This window comes from Phalangium opilio, unplaced genomic scaffold, assembly GCF_054372755.1.
Source record: "Phalangium opilio isolate 3A_F unplaced genomic scaffold, DU_Popi_V2 ptg000019l_1, whole genome shotgun sequence".
In the NCBI taxonomy this organism is placed as follows: Eukaryota; Metazoa; Arthropoda; class Arachnida; order Opiliones; family Phalangiidae; genus Phalangium; species Phalangium opilio.
Genome location: NW_028324152.1, coordinates 5,260,338 through 5,277,612, shown reverse-complemented (window position 1 = coordinate 5,277,612; position 17,275 = coordinate 5,260,338). Strand labels below are relative to the sequence as shown.

The window sequence follows — 17,275 nt, the reverse complement described above, 5'->3', positions numbered from 1 at the left end:
TAGCGTGAAAAGTCATAACTTTTCCACAATACCTGAAAAACATTTAATTTCTGAGTTTCCGTGGCTCAATGGTTAGCGCGTTCGCCTGTTAACCAATAGGTTGGTGGTTCGAACCCACCCGGGAGCGGTGTTGTGAGGTCTCTGATGTGACGTAAAAAGTCAAAGTTTTTCCAAAATACCTGACGACCATATCATTTTTGGGCTTCCGTGTGGCAATGGTTAGCGCGCTCAGCTGTTATTCAAAAGGTTGATGGTTCGAGCCCACCTGGGAGCGGTGTTGTGAGGTATCAGTTGTAACGTAAAAAGTCAGAGTTTTTCCACAATACCTGACGAACATTTAATTTTTGGGCTTCCGTGGCGCAATGGTTAGCGCGTTCAGCTGTTAACCAAAAGGTTCGTGGTTCGAGCCCACCCAGGATAGGTGTTGTAGGGTCTCAGATCTACCGTGAAAAGTCATAACTTTTCCACAATACCTGACAACCACTTAATTTCTGAGCTTCCGTGGCGCAATGGTTAGCGCGTTCGTCTGTTAACCAATGGGTTGGTGGTTCGAGCCCACCCGGGAGAGGTGTTGTGGGGTCTCAGATGTAGCGTGAAAAGTCATAACTTTTCCACAATACCTGAAAAACATTTAATTTCTGAGCTTCCGTGGCTCAATGGTTGGCGCGTTCGGCTGTTGACCAATAGGTTGGTGGTTCGAGCCCACCCGGGAGAGGTGTTGTGGGGTCTCAGATGTAGCGTAGAAAGTCAAAACTTTTCCACAATACGTGACAACCATTTAATTTCTGAGCTTCCGTGGCGCACTGGTTAGCGCGTTCAGCTGTTAACCGAAAGGTTGGTGTTTCGAGCCCACCCGGGAGAGATGTTGTGGGGTCTCAGATGTAGCGTGAAAAGTCATCACTTTTCCACAATACCTGAAAAACCTTTAATTTCTGAGTTTCCGTGGCTCAATGGTTAGCGCGTTCGGCTGTTAACCAATAGGTTGGTGGTTCGAGCCCACCCGGGAGAGGTGTTGTGGGGTCTCAGATGTAGCGTGAAAAGTCATAACTTTTCCACAATACCTGAAAAACATTTCATTTCCGAGTTTCCGTGGCTCAATGGTTAGCGCGTTCGGCTGTAATCCAACAGGTTGGTGGTTCGAGCCCACCCGGGAGCGGTATTTTGGGATCTCAAATGTAACGTAAAAAGGCAAAGTTTTTCCACAATACCTGTCGACCATTTAATTTTTGGGCTTCCGTGGCGCAATGGTTAGCTCGTTCGGCTGTTAACCGAAAGGTTGGTGGTACGAGCCCATCCGGGAGCGGTGTTGTGAGGTCTCTGATGTAACGTAAAAAGTCAGAGTTTTTCCACAATACCTGACGAACATTTAATTTTTGGGCTTCCGTGGCTCAATGGTTAGCGCGTTCAGCTGTTAACCGAAAGGTTGGTGGATCGAGCCCACCCGGGATAGGTGTTGTGGGGTCTCAGATCGACCGTGAAAAGTCATAACTTTTCCACAATACCTGAAAAACATTTAATTTCTGAGTTTCCGTGGCTCAATGGTTAGCGCGTTCAGCTGTAAACCGAAAGGTTGGTGGTTCGAACCCACCCGGGAGCGGTGTTGTGAGGTCTCTGATGTGGCGTGAAAAGTCAAAGTTTTTCCACAATACCTGACGACCATATCATTTTTGGGCTTCCGTGTGGCAATGGTTAGCGCGCTCAGCTGTTATTCAAAAGGTTGGGGGTTCGAGCCCACCTGGGAGCGGTGTTGTGAGGTATCAGTTGTAACGTAAAAAGTCAGAGTTTTTCCACAATACCTGACGAACATTCAATTTTTGGGCTTCCGTGGCGCAATGGTTTGCGCGTTCAGCTGTTAACCGAAAGGTTCGTGGTTCGAGCCCACCCGGGATAGGTGTTGTGGGGTCTCAGATCTACCGTGAAAAGTCATAACTTTTACACAATACCTGACAACCATTTAATTTCTGAGCTTCAGTGGCTCAATGGTTGGCGCGTTCGGCTGTTGGCCAATAGGTTGGTGGTTCGAGCCCACCCGGGAGAGGTGTTGTGGGGTCTCAGATGTAGCGTGAAAAGTCATAACTTTTCCACAATACCTGAAAAACTTTTAATTTCTGAGTTTCCGTGGCTCAATGGTTAGCGCGTTCGTCTGTTAACCAATAGGTTGGTGGTTCGAACCCACCCGGGAGAGGTGTTGTAGGTTCTCAGATGTAGCGTGAAAAGTCATAACTTTTCCACAATACCTGAAAAAACATTTTATTTCTGAGTTTCCGTGGCTCAATGGTTAGCGCGTTCGTCTGTTAACCAATTGGTTGGTGGTTCGAGCCCACTCGGGAGAGGTGTTGTGGGGTCTCAGATGTAGCGTGAAAAGTCATAGCTTTTCCACAATACCTGACAAATATTTAATTTCTGAGCTTCCGTGGCTCAATGGTAGGCGCGTTCGGCTGTTAACCAATAGGTTGGTGGTTCGAGCCCACCCGGGAGAGGTGTTGTGGGGTCTCAGATGTAGCGTGAAAAGTCATAACTTTTCCACAATACCTGAAAAACTTTTAATTTCTGAGTTTCCGTGGCTCAATGGTTAGCGCGTTCGTCTGTTAACCAATAGGTTGGTGGTTCGAGCCCACCCGGGAGAGGTGTTGTAGGTTCTCAGATGTAGCGTGAAAAGTCATAACTTTTCCACAATACCTGAAAAAACATTTTATTTCTGAGTTTCCGTGGCTCAATGGTTAGCGCGTTCGTCTGTTAACCAATTGGTTGGTGGTTCGAGCCCACTCGGGAGAGGTGTTGTGGGGTCTCAGATGTAGCGTGAAAAGTCATAGCTTTTCCACAATACCTGACAAATATTTAATTTCTGAGCTTCCGTGGCTCAATGGTAGGCGCGTTCGGCTGTTAACCAATAGGTTGGTGGTTCGAGCCCACCCGGGAGAGGTGTTGTGGGGTCTCAGATGTAGCGTGAAAAGTCATAACTTTTCCACAATACCTGAAAAACATTTCATTTCCGAGTTTCCGTGGCTCAATGGTTAGCGCGTTCTGCTGTAATCCAACAGGTTGGTGGTTCGAGCCCACCCGGGAGCGGTGTTTTGGGATCTCAAATGTAACGTAAAAAGGCAAAGTTTTTCCACAATACCTGTCGACCATTTAATTTTTGGGCTTCCGTGGCGCAATGGTTAGCTCGTTCGGCTGTTAACCGAAAGGTTGGTGGTACGAGCCCATCCGGGAGCGGTGTTGTGAGGTCTCTGATGTAACGTAAAAAGTCAGAGTTTTTCCACAATACCTGACGAACATTTAATTTTTGGGCTTCCGTGGCGCAATGGTTAGCGCGTTCAGCTGTTAACCGAAAGGTTGTTGGTTAGAGCCCACCCGGGATTGGTGTTGTAGGGTCTCAGATGTAGCGTGAAATGTCATCACTTTTCCACAATACCTGACAACCACTTAATTTCTGAGCTTCCGTGGCGCAATGGTTAGCGCGTTCGTCTGTTAACCAATAGGTTGGTGGTTCGAGCCCACCCGGGAGAGGTGTTGTGGGGTCTCAGATGTAGCGTGAAAAGTCATAACTTTTCCACAATACCTGAAAAACATTTAATTTCTGAGCTTCCGTGGCTCAATGGTTGGCGCGTTCGGCTGTTGACCAATAGGTTGGTGGTTCGAGCCCACCCGGGAGAGGTGTTGTGGGGTCTCAGATGTAGCGTAGAAAGTCAAAACTTTTCCACAATACGTGACAACCATTTAATTTCTGAGCTTCCGTGGCGCACTGGTTAGCGCGTTCAGCTGTTAACCGAAAGGTTGGTGTTTCGAGCCCACCCGGGAGAGATGCTGTGGGGTCTCAGATGTAGCGTGAAAAGTCATCACTTTTCCACAATACCTGAAAAACCTTTAATTTCTGAGTTTCCGTGGCTTAATGGTTAGCGCGTTCGGCTGTTAACCAATAGATTGGTGGTTCGAGCATACCCGAGAGCGGTGTTGTGAGGTCTCTGATGTGACGAAAAAAGTCAGAGTTTTTCCACAATACCTGACGAACATTTAATTTTTGGGCTTCCGTGGCTCAATGGTTAGCGCGTTCAGCTGTTAACCGAAAGGTTGGTGGATCGAGCCCACCCGGGATAGGTGTTGTGGGGTCTCAGATCGACCGTGAAAAGTCATAACTTTTCCACAATACCTGAAAAACATTTAGTTTCTGAGTTTCCGTGGCTCAATGGTTAGCGCGTTCAGCTGTAAACCGAAAGGTTGGTGGTTCGAACCCACCCGGGAGCGGTGTTGTGAGGTCTCTGATGTGGCGTGAAAAGTCAAAGTTTTTCCACAATACCTGACGACCATATCATTTTTGGGCTTCCGTGTGGCAATGGTTAGCGCGCTCAGCTGTTATTCAAAAGGTTGGTGGTTCGAGCCCACCTGGGAGCGGTGTTGTGAGGTATCAGTTGTAACGTAAAAAGTCAGAGTTTTTCCACAATACCTGACGAACATTCAATTTTTGGGCTTCCGTGGCGCAATGGTTTGCGCGTTCAGCTGTTAACCGAAAGGTTCGTGGTTCGAGCCCACCCAGGATAGGTGTTGTGGGGTCTCAGATCTACCGTGAAAAGTCATAACTTTTACACAATACCTGACAACCATTTAATTTCTGAGCTTCAGTGGCTCAATGGTTGGCGCGTTCGGCTGTTGGCCAATAGGTTGGTGGTTCGAGCCCACCCGGGAGAGGTGTTGTGGGGTCTCAGATGTAGCGTGAAAAGTCATAACTTTTCCACAATACCTGAAAAACTTTTAATTTCTGAGTTTCCGTGGCTCAATGGTTAGCGCGTTCGTCTGTTAACCAATAGGTTGGTGGTTCGAGCCCACCCGGGAGAGGTGATGTAGGTTCTCAGATGTAGCGTGAAAAGTCATAACTTTTCCACAATACCTGAAAAAACATTTTATTTCTGAGTTTCCGTGGCTCAATGGTTAGCGCGTTCGTCTGTTAACCAATTGGTTGGTGGTTCGAGCCCACTCGGGAGAGGTGTTGTGGGGTCTCAGATGTAGCGTGAAAAGTCATAGCTTTTCCACAATACCTGACAAATATTTAATTTCTGAGCTTCCGTGGCTCAATGGTAGGCGCGTTCGGCTGTTAACCAATAGGTTGGTGGTTCGAGCCCACCCGGGAGAGGTGTTGTGGGGTCTCAGATGTAGCGTGAAAAGTCATAACTTTTCCACAATACCTGAAAAACTTTTAATTTCTGAGTTTCCGTGGCTCAATGGTTAGCGCGTTCGTCTGTTAACCAATAGGTTGGTGGTTCGAGCCCACCCGGGAGAGGTGTTGTAGGTTCTCAGATGTAGCGTGAAAAGTCATAACTTTTCCACAATACCTGAAAAAACATTTTATTTCTGAGTTTCCGTGGCTCAATGGTTAGCGCGTTCGTCTGTTAACCAATTGGTTGGTGGTTCGAGCCCACTCGGGAGAGGTGTTGTGGGGTCTCAGATGTAGCGTGAAAAGTCATAGCTTTTCCACAATACCTGACAAATATATAATTTCTGAGCTTCCGTGGCTCAATGGTAGGCGCGTTCGGCTGTTAACCAATAGGTTGGTGGTTCGAGCCCACCCGGGAGAGGTGTTGTGGGGTCTCAGATGTAGCGTGAAAAGTCATAACTTTTCCACAATACCTGAAAAACATTTCATTTCCGAGTTTCCGTGGCTCAATGGTTAGCGCGTTCGGCTGTAATCCAACAGGTTGGTGGTTCGAGCCCACCCGGGAGCGGTATTTTGGGATCTCAAATGTAACGTAAAAAGGCAAAGTTTTTCCACAATACCTGTCGACCATTTAATTTTTGGGCTTCCGTGGCGCAATGGTTAGCTCGTTCGGCTGTTAACCGAAAGGTTGGTGGTACGAGCCCATCCGGGAGCGGTGTTGTGAGGTCTCTGATGTAACGTAAAAAGTCAGAGTTTTTCCACAATACCTGACGAACATTTAATTTTTGGGCTTCCGTGGCGCAATGGTTAGCGCGTTCAGCTGTTAACCGAAAGGTTGTTTGTTAGAGCCCACCCGGGATTGGTGTTGTAGGGTCTCAGATGTAGCGTGAAATGTCATCACTTTTCCACAATACCTGACAACCACTTAATTTCTGAGCTTCCGTGGCGCAATGGTTAGCGCGTTCGTCTGTTAACCAATAGGTTGGTGGTTCGAGCCCACCCGGGAGAGGTGTTGTGGGGTCTCAGATGTAGCGTGAAAAGTCATAACTTTTCCACAATACCTGAAAAACATTTAATTTCTGAGCTTCCGTGGCTCAATGGTTGGCGCGTTCGGCTGTTGACCAATAGGTTGGTGGTTCGAGCCCACCCGGGAGAGGTGTTGTGGGGTCTCAGATGTAGCGTAGAAAGTCAAAACTTTTCCACAATACGTGACAACCATTTAATTTCTGAGCTTCCGTGGCGCACTGGTTAGCGCGTTCAGCTGTTAACCGAAAGGTTGGTGTTTCGAGCCCACCCGGGAGAGATGTTGTGGGGTCTCAGATGTAGCGTTAAAAGTCATCACTTTTCCACAATACCTGAAAAACCTTTAATTTCTGAGTTTCCGTGGCTCAATGGTTAGCGCGTTCGGCTGTTAACCAATAGATTGGTGGTTCGAGCATACCCGAGAGCGGTGTTGTGAGGTCTCTGATGTGACGTAAAAAGTCAGAGTTTTTCCACAATACCTGACGAACATTTAATTTTTGGGCTTCCGTGGCTCAATGGTTAGCGCGTTCAGCTGTTAACCGAAAGGTTGGTGGATCGAGCCCACCCGGGATAGGTGTTGTGGGGTCTCAGATCGACCGTGAAAAGTCATAACTTTTCCACAATACCTGAAAAACATTTAGTTTCTGAGTTTCCGTGGCTCAATGGTTAGCGCGTTCAGCTGTAAACCGAAAGGTTGGTGGTTCGAACCCACCCGGGAGCGGTGTTGTGAGGTCTCTGATGTGGCGTGAAAAGTCAAAGTTTTTCCACAATACCTGACGACCATATCATTTTTGGGCTTCCGTGTGGCAATGGTTAGCGCGCTCAGCTGTTATTCAAAAGGTTGGTGGTTCGAGCCCACCTGGGAGCGGTGTTGTGAGGTATCAGTTGTAACGTAAAAAGTCAGAGTTTTTCCACAATACCTGACGAACATTCAATTTTTGGGCTTCCGTGGCGCAATGGTTTGCGCGTTCAGCTGTTAACCGAAAGGTTCGTGGTTCGAGCCCACCCAGGATAGGTGTTGTGGGGTCTCAGATCTACCGTGAAAAGTCATAACTTTTACACAATACCTGACAACCATTTAATTTCTGAGCTTCAGTGGCTCAATGGTTGGCGCGTTCGGCTGTTGGCCAATAGGTTGGTGGTTCGAGCCCACCCGGGAGAGGTGTTGTGGGGTCTCAGATGTAGCGTGAAAAGTCATAACTTTTCCACAATACCTGAAAAACTTTTAATTTCTGAGTTTCCGTGGCTCAATGGTTAGCGCGTTCGTCTGTTAACCAATAGGTTGGTGGTTCGAGCCCACCCGGGAGAGGTGTTGTAGGTTCTCAGATGTAGCGTGAAAAGTCATAACTTTTCCACAATACCTGAAAAAACATTTTATTTCTGAGTTTCCGTGGCTCAATGGTTAGCGCGTTCGTCTGTTAACCAATTGGTTGGTGGTTCGAGCCCACTCGGGAGAGGTGTTGTGGGGTCTCAGATGTAGCGTGAAAAGTCATAGCTTTTCCACAATACCTGACAAATATTTAATTTCTGAGCTTCCGTGGCTCAATGGTAGGCGCGTTCGGCTGTTAACCAATAGGTTGGTGGTTCGAGCCCACCCGGGAGAGGTGTTGTGGGGTCTCAGATGTAGCGTGAAAAGTCATAACTTTTCCACAATACCTGAAAAACTTTTAATTTCTGAGTTTCCGTGGCTCAATGGTTAGCGCGTTCGTCTGTTAACCAATAGGTTGGTGGTTCGAGCCCACCCGGGAGAGGTGTTGTAGGTTCTCAGATGTAGCGTGAAAAGTCATAACTTTTCCACAATACCTGAAAATACATTTTATTTCTGAGTTTCCGTGGCTCAATGGTTAGCGCGTTCGTCTGTTAACCAATTGGTTGGTGGTTCGAGCCCACTCGGGAGAGGTGTTGTGGGGTCTCAGATGTAGCGTGAAAAGTCATAGCTTTTCCACAATACCTGACAAATATATAATTTCTGAGCTTCCGTGGCTCAATGGTAGGCGCGTTCGGCTGTTAACCAATAGGTTGGTGGTTCGAGCCCACCCGGGAGAGGTGTTGTGGGGTCTCAGATGTAGCGTGAAAAGTCATAACTTTTCCACAATACCTGAAAAACATTTCATTTCCGAGTTTCCGTGGCTCAATGGTTAGCGCGTTCGGCTGTAATCCAACAGGTTGGTGGTTCGAGCCCACCCGGGAGCGGTATTTTGGGATCTCAAATGTAACGTAAAAAGGCAAAGTTTTTCCACAATACCTGTCGACCATTTAGTTTTTGGGCTTCCGTGGCGCAATGGTTAGCTCGTTCGGCTGTTAACCGAAAGGTTGGTGGTACGAGCCCATCCGGGAGCGGTGTTGTGAGGTCTCTGATGTAACGTAAAAAGTCAGAGTTTTTCCACAATACCTGACGAACATTTAATTTTTGGGCTTCCGTGGCGCTATGGTTAGCGCGTTCAGCTGTTAACCGAAAGGTTGTTGGTTAGAGCCCACCCGGGATTGGTGTTGTAGGGTCTCAGATGTAGCGTGAAATGTCATCACTTTTCCACAATACCTGACAACCACTTAATTTCTGAGCTTCCGTGGCGCAATGGTTAGCGCGTTCGTCTGTTAACCAATAGGTTGGTGGTTCGAGCCCACCCGGGAGAGGTGTTGTGGGGTCTCAGATGTAGCGTGAAAAGTCATAACTTTTCCACAATACCTGAAAAACATTTAATTTCTGAGCTTCCGTGGCTCAATGGTTGGCGCGTTCGGCTGTTGACCAATAGGTTGGTGGTTCGAGCCCACCCGGGAGAGGTGTTGTGGGGTCTCAGATGTAGCGTAGAAAGTCAAAACTTTTCCACAATACGTGACAACCATTTAATTTCTGAGCTTCCGTGGCTCAATGGTTAGCGCGTTCGGCTGTTAACCAATAGATTGGTGGTTCGAGCATACCCGAGAGCGGTGTTGTGAGGTCTCTGATGTGACGTAAAAAGTCAGAGTTTTTCCACAATACCTGACGAACATTTAATTTTTGGGCTTCCGTGGCTCAATGGTTAGCGCGTTCAGCTGTTAACCGAAAGGTTGGTGTTTCGAGCCCACCCGGGAGAGATGTTGTGGGGTCTCAGATGTAGCGTGAAAAGTCATCACTTTTCCACAATACCTGAAAAACCTTTAATTTCTGAGTTTCCGTGGCTCAATGGTTAGCGCGTTCGGCTGTTAACCAATAGATTGGTGGTTCGAGCATACCCGAGAGCGGTGTTGTGAGGTCTCTGATGTGACGTAAAAAGTCAGAGTTTTTCCACAATACCTGACGAACATTTAATTTTTGGGCTTCCGTGGCTCAATGGTTAGCGCGTTCAGCTGTTAACCGAAAGGTTGGTGGATCGAGCCCACCCGGGATAGGTGTTGTGGGGTCTCAGATCGACCGTGAAAAGTCATAACTTTTCCACAATACCTGAAAAACATTTAGTTTCTGAGTTTCCGTGGCTCAATGGTTAGCGCGTTCAGCTGTAAACCGAAAGGTTGGTGGTTCGAACCCACCCGGGAGCGGTGTTGTGAGGTCTCTGATGTGGCGTGAAAAGTCAAAGTTTTTCCACAATACCTGACGACCATATCATTTTTTGGCTTCCGTGTGGCAATGGTTAGCGCGCTCAGCTGTTATTCAAAAGGTTGGTGGTTCGAGCCCACCTGGGAGCGGTGTTGTGAGGTATCAGTTGTAACGTAAAAAGTCAGAGTTTTTCCACAATACCTGACGAACATTCAATTTTTGGGCTTCCGTGGCGCAATGGTTTGCGCGTTCAGCTGTTAACCGAAAGGTTCGTGGTTCGAGCCCACCCGGGATAGGTGTTGTGGGGTCTCAGATCTACCGTGAAAAGTCATAACTTTTACACAATACCTGACAACCATTTAATTTCTGAGCTTCAGTGGCTCAATGGTTGGCGCGTTCGGCTGTTGGCCAATAGGTTGGTGGTTCGAGCCCACCCGGGAGAGGTGTTGTGGGGTCTCAGATGTAGCGTGAAAAGTCATAACTTTTCCACAATACCTGAAAAACTTTTAATTTCTGAGTTTCCGTGGCTCAATGGTTAGCGCGTTCGTCTGTTAACCAATAGGTTGGTGGTTCGAGCCCACCCGGGAGAGGTGTTGTAGGTTCTCAGATGTAGCGTGAAAAGTCATAACTTTTCCACAATACCTGAAAAAACATTTTATTTCTGAGTTTCCGTGGCTCAATGGTTAGCGCGTTCGTCTGTTAACCAATTGGTTGGTGGTTCGAGCCCACTCGGGAGAGGTGTTGTGGGGTCTCAGATGTAGCGTGAAAAGTCATAGCTTTTCCACAATACCTGACAAATATTTAATTTCTGAGCTTCCGTGGCTCAATGGTAGGCGCGTTCGGCTGTTAACCAATAGGTTGGTGGTTCGAGCCCAACCGGGAGAGAGGTTGTGGGGTCTCAGATGTAGCGTGAAAAGTCATAACTTTTCCACAATACCTGAAAAACTTTTAATTTCTGAGTTTCCGTGGCTCAATGGTTAGCGCGTTCGTCTGTTAACCAATAGGTTGGTGGTTCGAGCCCACCCGGGAGAGGTGTTGTAGGTTCTCAGATGTAGCGTGAAAAGTCATAACTTTTCCACAATACCTGAAAAAACATTTTATTTCTGAGTTTCCGTGGCTCAATGGTTAGCGCGTTCGTCTGTTAACCAATTGGTTGGTGGTTCGAGCCCACTCGGGAGAGGTGTTGTGGGGTCTCAGATGTAGCGTGAAAAGTCATAGCTTTTCCACAATACCTGACAAATATTTAATTTCTGAGCTTCCGTGGCTCAATGGTAGGCGCGTTCGGCTGTTAACCAATAGGTTGGTGGTTCGAGCCCACCCGGGAGAGGTGTTGTGGGGTCTCAGATGTAGCGTGAAAAGTCATAACTTTTCCACAATACCTGAAAAACATTTCATTTCCGAGTTTCCGTGGCTCAATGGTTAGCGCGTTCGGCTGTAATCCAACAGGTTGGTGGTTCGAGCCCACCCGGGAGCGGTATTTTGGGATCTCAAATGTAACGTAAAAAGGCAAAGTTTTTCCACAATACCTGTCGACCATTTAATTTTTGGGCTTCCGTGGCGCAATGGTTAGCTCGTTCGGCTGTTAACCGAAAGGTTGGTGGTACGAGCCCATCCGGGAGCGGTGTTGTGAGGTCTCTGATGTAACGTAAAAAGTCAGAGTTTTTCCACAATACCTGACGAACATTTAATTTTTGGGCTTCAGTGGCGCAATGGTTAGCGCGTTCAGCTGTTAACCGAAAGGTTGTTGGTTAGAGCCCACCCGGGATTGGTGTTGTAGGGTCTCAGATGTAGCGTGAAATGTCATCACTTTTCCACAATACCTGAAAAACATTTAATTTCTGAGTTTCCGTGGCTCAATGGTTAGCGCGTTCGGCTGTTAACCAATAGGTTGGTGTTTCGAGCATACCCGGGAGCGGTGTTGTGAGGTCTCTGATGTGACGTAAAAAGTCAGAGTTTTCCACAATACCTGACGAACATTTAATTTTTGGGCTTCCGTGGCTCAATGGTTAGCGCGTTCAGCTGTTAACCGAAAGGTTGGTGGATCGAGCCCACCCGGGATAGGTGTTGTGGGGTCTCAGATCGACCGTGAAAAGTCATAACTTTTCCACAATACCTGAAAAACATTTAATTTCTGAGTTTCCGTGGCTCAATGGTTAGCGCGTTCGGCTCTTAACCAACAGGTTGGTGGTTCGAGCCCACCCGGGAGAGGTGTTGTGGGGTCTCAGACGTAGCGTAAAAAGTCAAAACTTTTCCACAATACGTGACAACCATTTAATTTCTGAGTTTCCGTGGCTCAATGGTTAGCGCGTTCGGCTGTTAACTAATAGGTTGGTGGTTCGAACCCACCCGGGAGCGGTGTTGTGAGGTCTCTGATGTGACGTAAAAAGTCAAATTTTTTCCACAATACCTGACGACCATATCATTTTTGGACTTCCGTGTGGCAATGGTTAGCGCGCTCAGCTGTTATTCAAAAGGTTGGTGGTTCGAGCCCACCTGGGAGCGGTGTTGTGAGGTATCAGTTGTAATGTAAAAAGTCAGAGTCTTTCCACAATACCTGACGAACATTTAATTTTTGGGCTTCCGTGGCTCAATGGTTAGCGCGTTCGGCTCTTAACCAACAGGCTGGTGGTTCGAGCCCACCCGGGAGAGGTGTTGTGGGGTCTCAGATGTAGCGTGAAAAGTCATAACATTTCCACAATACCTGACAACCAGTTAATTTCTAAGCTTCCGTGGCTCAATGGTTAGCGCGTTCGGCTGTTAACCAATAGGTTGGTGGTTCGAGCCCACCCGGGAGAGGTGTTGTGGGGTCTCAGATGTAGCGTGAAAAGTCATAACTTTTCCACAATACCTAAAAAACACTTCATTTCCGAGTTTCCGTGGCTCAATGGTTAGCGCGTTCGGCTGTAAACCAACAGGTTGGTGGTTCGAGCCCACCCGGGAGCGGTGTTTTGGGATCTCAAATGTAACGTAAAAGGGCAAAGTTTTTCCACAATACCTGTCGACCATTTAATTTTTGGGCTTCCGTGGCGCAATGGTTAGCGCGTTCGGGTGTTAACCGAAAGGTTGGTGGTACGAGCCCATCCGGGAGCGGTGTTGTGAGGTCTCTGATGTAACGTAAAAAGTCAGAGTTTTTCCACAATACCTGACGAACATTTAACTTTTGGGCTTCCGTGGTGCAATGGTTAGCGCGTTCAGCTGTTAACCGAAAGGTTCGTGGTTCGAGCCCACCCGGGATAGGTGTTGTAGGGTCTCAGATGTACCGTGGAAAGTTATAACTTTTCCACAATACCTGACAACCATTTAATTTCTGAGCTTCCGTGGCTCAATGGTTAGTGCGTTCGGCTCTTAACCAACAGGTTGGTGGTTCGAGCCCACCCGGGAGAGGTGTTGTGGGGTCTCAGATGTAGCGTGAAAAGTCATAACATTTCCACAATACCTGACAACCATTTAATTTCTGAGCTTCCGTGGCTCAATGGTTAGCGCGTTCGGCTGTTAAGCAATAGGTTGGTGGTTCGAGCCCACCCGGGAGAGGTGTTGTGGGGTCTCAGATGTAGCGTAAAAAGTCAAAACTTTTCCACAATACGTGACAACCATTTAATTTCTGAGTTTCCGTGGCTCAATGGTTAGCGCGTTCGGCTGTTAACCAATAGGTTGGTGGTTCGAACCCGTCCGGGAGCGGTGTTGTGAGGTCTCTGATGTGACGTAAAAAGTCAAAGTTTTTCCACAATACCTGACGACCATATCATTTTTGGGCTTCCGTGTGGCAATGGTTAGCGCGCTCAGCTGTTATTCAAAAGGTTGGTGGTTCGAGCCCACCTGGGAGCGGTGTTGTGAGGTATCAGTTGTAACGTAAAAAGTCAGAGTTTTTCCACAATACCTGACGAACATTTAATTTTTGGGCTTCCGTGGCGCAATGGTTTGCGCGTTCAGCTGTTAACCGAAAGGTTCGTGGTTCGAGCCCACCCGGGATAGGTGTTGTGGGGTCTCAGATCTACCGTGAAAGTCATAAATTTTCCACAATACCTAAAAACTATTTAATTTCTGAGCTTCCGTGGCTCAATGGTTGGCGCGTTCAGCTGTTAACCGAAAGGTTGGTGGTTCGAGCCCACCCGGGAGAGATGTTGTGGGGTCTCAGATGTAGCGTGAAAACTCCTAACTTTTCCACAATACCTGAAAAACATTTAGTTTCTGAGTTTCCGTGGCTCAATGGTTAGCGCGTTCGGCTGTTAACCAATAGGTTGGTGTTTCGAACCCACCCGGGAGCGGTGTTGTGGGGTATCAGATCTACCGTGAAAGTCATAACTTTTCCACAATACCTAACAACTATTAAATTTCTGAGCTTCCGTGGCTCAATGGTTGGCGCGTTCAGCTGTTAACCGAAAGGTTGGTGGTTCGAGCCCACCCGGGAGAGATGTTGTGGGGTCTCAGATGTAGCGTGAAAACTCATAACTTTTCCACAATACCTGAAAAACATTTAATTTCTGAGTTTCCGTGGCTCAATGGTTAGCGCGTTCGGCTGTTAACCAATAGGTTGGTGTTTCGAACCCACCCGGGAGCGGTGTTGTGAGGTCTCTGATGTGACGTAAAAAGTCAAAGTTTTTCCAAAATACCTGACGACCATATCATTTTTGGGCTTCCGTGTGGCAATGGTTAGCGCGCTCAGCTGTTATTCAAAAGGTTGATGGTTCGAGCTCACCTGGGAGCGGTGTTGTGAGGTCTCTGATGTGACGTAAAAAGTCAAAGTTTTTCCACAATACCTGACGACCATATCATTTTTGGGCTTCCGTGTGGCAATGGTTAGCGCGCTCAGCTGTTATTCAAAAGGTTGGTGGTTCGAGCCCACCTGGGAGCGGTGTTGTGAGGTATCAGTTGTAACGTAAAAAGTCAGAGTTTTTCCACAATACCTGACGAACATTTAATTTTTGGGCTTCCGTGGCGCAATGGTTTGCGCGTTCAGCTGTTAACCGAAAGGTTCGTGGTTCGAGCCCACCCGGGATAGGTGTTGTGGGGTCTCAGATCTACCGTGAAAGTCATAAATTTTCCACAATACCTAAAAACTATTTAATTTCTGAGCTTCCGTGGCTCAATGGTTGGCGCGTTCAGCTGTTAACCGAAAGGTTGGTGGTTCGAGCCCACCCGGGAGAGATGTTGTGGGGTCTCAGATGTAGCGTGAAAACTCCTAACTTTTCCACAATACCTGAAAAACATTTAGTTTCTGAGTTTCCGTGGCTCAATGGTTAGCGCGTCGGCTGTTAACCAATAGGTTGGTGTTTCGAACCCACCCGGGAGCGGTGTTGTGGGGTATCAGATCTACCGTGAAAGTCATAACTTTTCCACAATACCTAACAACTATTAAATTTCTGAGCTTCCGTGGCTCAATGGTTGGCGCGTTCAGCTGTTAACCGAAAGGTTGGTGGTTCGAGCCCACCCGGGAGAGATGTTGTGGGGTCTCAGATGTAGCGTGAAAACTCATAACTTTTCCACAATACCTGAAAAACATTTAATTTCTGAGTTTCCGTGGCTCAATGGTTAGCGCGTTCGGCTGTTAACCAATAGGTTGGTGTTTCGAACCCACCCGGGAGCGGTGTTGTGAGGTCTCTGATGTGACGTAAAAAGTCAAAGTTTTTCCAAAATACCTGACGACCATATCATTTTTGGGCTTCCGTGTGGCAATGGTTAGCGCGCTCAGCTGTTATTCAAAAGGTTGATGGTTCGAGCTCACCTGGGAGCGGTGTTGTGAGGTATCAGTTGTAACGTAAAAAGTCAGAGTTTTTCCACAATACCTGACGAACATTTAATTTTTGGGCTTCCGTGGCGCAATGGTTAGCGCGTTCAGCTGTTAACCAAAAGGTTCGTGGTTCGAGCCCACCCGGGATAGGTGTTGTAGGGTCTCAGATGTACCGTGAAAAGTCATAACTTTTCCACAATACCTGACAACCATTTAATTTCTGAGCTTCCGTGGCTCAATGGTTAGCGCGTTCGGCTCTTAACCAACAGGTTGGTGGTTCGAGCCCACCCGGGAGAGGTGTTGTGGGGTCTCAGATGTAGCGTGAAAAGTCATAACATTTCCAAAATACCTGACAACCGTTTAATTTCTGAGCTTCCGTGGCTCAATGGTTAGCGCGTTCGGCTGTTAACCAATAGGTTGGTGGTTCGAGCCCACCCGGGAGAGGGGTTGTGGGGTCTCAGATGTAGCGTAAAAAGTCAAAACTTTTCCACAATACGTGACAACCATTTAATTTCTGAGTTTCCGTGGCTCAATGGTTAGCGCGTTCGGCTGTTAACCAATAGGTTGGTGGTTCGAACGCACCCGGGAGCGGTGTTGTAAGGTCTCTGATGTGACGTAAAAAGTCAAAGTTTTTCCACAATACCTGACGACCATATCATTTTTGGACTTCCGTGTGGCAATGGTTAGCGCGCTCAGCTGTTATTCAAAAGGTTGGTGGTTCGAGCCCATCTGGGAGCGGTGTTGTGAGGTATCAGTTGTAACGTAAAAAGTCAGCGTTTTTCCACAATACCTGACGAACATTTAATTTTTGGGCTTCCGTGGCGCAATGGTTTGCGCGTTCAGCTGTTAACCGAAAGGTTCGTGGTTCGAGCCCACCCGGGATAGGTGTTGTGGGGTCTCAGATCTACCGTGAAAAGTCATAACTTTTCCACAATACCTAACAACTATTTAATTTCTGAGCTTCCGTGGCTCAATGGTTGGCGCGTTCAGCTGTTAACCGAAAGGTTGGTGGTTCGAGCCCACCCGGGAGAGATGTTGTGGGGTCTCAGATGTAGCGTGAAAACTCATAACTTTTCCACAATACCTGAAAAACATTTAATTTCTGAGTTTCCGTGGCTCAATGGTTAGCGCGTTCGGCTGTTAACCAATAGGTTGGTGGTTCGAACCCACCCGGGAGCGGTGTTGTGAGGTCTCTGATGTGACGTAAAAAGTCAAAGTTTTTCCACAATACCTGACGACCATATCATTTTTGGACTTCCGTGTGGCAATGGTTAGCGCGCTCAGCTGTTATTCAAAAGGTTGATGGTTCGAGCCCACCTGGGAGCTATGTTGTGAGGTATCAGTTGTAACGTAAAAAGTCAGAGTTTTTCCACAATACCTGACGAACATTTAATTTTTGGGCTTCCGTGGCGCAATGGTTAGCGCGTTCAGCTGTTAACCAAAAGGTTCGTGGTTCGAGCCCACCCAGGATAGGTGTTGTAGGGTCTCAGATCTACCGTGAAAAGTCATAACTTTTCCACAATACCTGACAACCACTTAATTTCTGAGCTTCCGTGGCGCCATGGTTAGCGCGTTCGTCTGTTAACCAATAGGTTGGTGGTTCGAGCCCACCCGGGAGAGGTGTTGTGGGGTCTCAGATGTAGCGTGAAAAGTCATAACTTTTCCACAATACCTGAAAAACATTTAATTTCTGAGCTTCCGTGGCTCAATGGTTGGCGCGTTCGGCTGTTGACCAATAGGTTGGTGGTTCGAGCCCACCCGGGAGAGGTGTTGTGGGGTCTCAGATGTAGCGTGAAAAGTCATAACTTTTCCACAATACCTGAAAAACTTTTAATTTCTGTGTTTCCGTGGCTCAATGTTT

The 17,275-nt window shown here is 47.5% G+C and overlaps 4 non-coding genes across 4 annotated transcripts; all 4 read left to right on the top strand.

Moving 5' to 3' along the window:
* Positions 1-1,524: 1,524 nt before the first annotated feature.
* TRNAY-GUA (transfer RNA tyrosine (anticodon GUA)) lies at positions 1,525-1,597 on the top strand. The gene has a single exon. It is a non-coding gene; the product is annotated as a tRNA-Tyr (tRNA).
* A 2,575-nt stretch (positions 1,598-4,172) lies between these two features.
* Positions 4,173-4,245, top strand: TRNAY-GUA (transfer RNA tyrosine (anticodon GUA)). The gene has a single exon. It is a non-coding gene; the product is annotated as a tRNA-Tyr (tRNA).
* Positions 4,246-6,820: 2,575 nt separating this feature from the next.
* Positions 6,821-6,893, top strand: TRNAY-GUA (transfer RNA tyrosine (anticodon GUA)). Its single transcript has one exon. It is a non-coding gene; the product is annotated as a tRNA-Tyr (tRNA).
* A 2,722-nt stretch (positions 6,894-9,615) lies between these two features.
* On the top strand, positions 9,616-9,688 carry TRNAY-GUA (transfer RNA tyrosine (anticodon GUA)). Its single transcript has one exon. It is a non-coding gene; the product is annotated as a tRNA-Tyr (tRNA).
* The last annotated feature ends 7,587 nt before the right edge of the window (positions 9,689-17,275 follow it).